Consider the following 1,697-nt stretch of genomic DNA (forward strand, 5'->3'; position numbering starts at 1 on the left):
CCCCCCCCCCCCCCCTTCTCTTCAGTCTCACAGTCCACCTGGTCTCAGTGTTTATCCCACAAAATATCCCATCTCCCTCATGGACCTTTGAGGTTTTAAAAAAAGATTTTGTTTGTGAATACTTTGCCATTTTTTTTTTCAGTCAAAGCAAAAGCAAAATAGATTTAATTAAAAGAGATAAGCATTTTGCTAGAAAGTGACATAGATAATAAAGTAATATCAATATTAAATATATACTCACCAAATGGCATAGTATCCACATAAATGCATTTTTTTTTAGGTTTTTCCAAGGCAATGGGGTTAAGTGGCTTGCCCAAGGCCACACAGCTAGGTAATTATTAAGTGTCTGAACCTGGATTTGAACTCAGGTATTCCTGACTCCAGGGCCAGTGCTCTTATCCACTGCACCACCTAGCCACCTAGCCACCCCCCACATAAATGAATTTCCCTACAATTACCTACCCTCCACTTTCATATTCCCCATCCCCATATACACACCAGTGAGACCACTGGATTGGTCACCACTGTGTATCCACCAAGCTCCAGAGATAGTCACTGATAAACTTCTTAGAGTGCTGGGTGCTATCCAAATGGATAGGCTGGGCAATGTTGGGACCATGATGAATGCCTTTGATTATAGTCGGTTCACATTCATAATCCCATTCTATTTTACTGACTGGAAGATAAAGTTGAGGTATGTATATAGCTGGAGGGATCTCAGCAGTTGAAGCTCCTTCTGTTTTTGTGAGGTCTTGCTCCATTTCCTTCAGTTCTTCCAGCTCTTTTGTCAAAAGATGTAGATCAGCCTTTAGATTGGCATCCTTCTTGCTGGCCTTCTGAAGCTCAGATTCAATTTTCTGTAACTCGGATTCAACATTTTGTGCTGTTTCATCTTCATCAATAAGTTTTTGGGCCACATCTTCCTCCACAGAAAGGATCTCTGAGAGGAGCTGATAGGTGGTCTTTTTGGTGTCCAGCAGCTTCTCGAGCATCCGCTCCTGCTGCCCCAGGAGCCGCTGCACCCATGCCCCTGCCCAGTTGGGGTTGAGTAGACTGAGCAATCCCTGGCTCACCTCCTCCATGTCCCAAAATACTGCCATGGCCAGGGCAGGAAAAGTCTAAAGAAGCTTGGTGGCACCAAGCCCGCTCAAACTCAAACCATCACCTACTTTACAATTCTTTTGAGAACTGTTTGTTCTTGTCCTTTGACCATTTTTCTAATGGGGAATACTTATTAATCTTATATGCAGATATTTATTAATTACTTATATCTCTTAGATACTAACCATTTATCAGATAACTTCATATTTTCCCCTATTCAATCACTTCCCTTCTTATACTAAAGCCACTAATATTGTCTGTGCAGAGGCTTTTCAGTTTCAAGTAATCAAAGTTATCTATTTTGGCTTTTTCTAATTTCCTCTCTTTCCTGTTTGGTTAAGAATACATCTCTTCACAGGGGGCGGACCCAAGATGGAGACAGGAGAAGAGCCTTTCTAAGGTACTCTCTCTTAAAACTTATAGAATAAGGACTCTAACTAAATGTTCAAGAGACAGAACCCACAGAGGGATCCAATGAGGCAGTTCTCCAGCCAAAGGTAAATAGTAGAAAATAGGGGACAGGTTCTGCTCTACAGGGTTAGAGGGGCAGCCCTCCAGAGTGAAGGAACTTCAGCCTCCTGGAGGCAGCCCCAGGG

The 1,697-nt window shown here is 42.7% G+C and overlaps 1 pseudogene; it reads right to left on the minus strand.

Moving 5' to 3' along the window:
* Positions 1-518: 518 nt before the first annotated feature.
* On the minus strand, positions 519-1,100 carry LOC141517826 (kinetochore protein Spc24 pseudogene; annotated as a pseudogene).
* Positions 1,101-1,697: the final 597 nt, after the last annotated feature.

This window comes from Macrotis lagotis, chromosome 1 (assembly GCF_037893015.1).
Source record: "Macrotis lagotis isolate mMagLag1 chromosome 1, bilby.v1.9.chrom.fasta, whole genome shotgun sequence".
Taxonomy (NCBI): domain Eukaryota; kingdom Metazoa; phylum Chordata; class Mammalia; order Peramelemorphia; family Peramelidae; genus Macrotis; species Macrotis lagotis.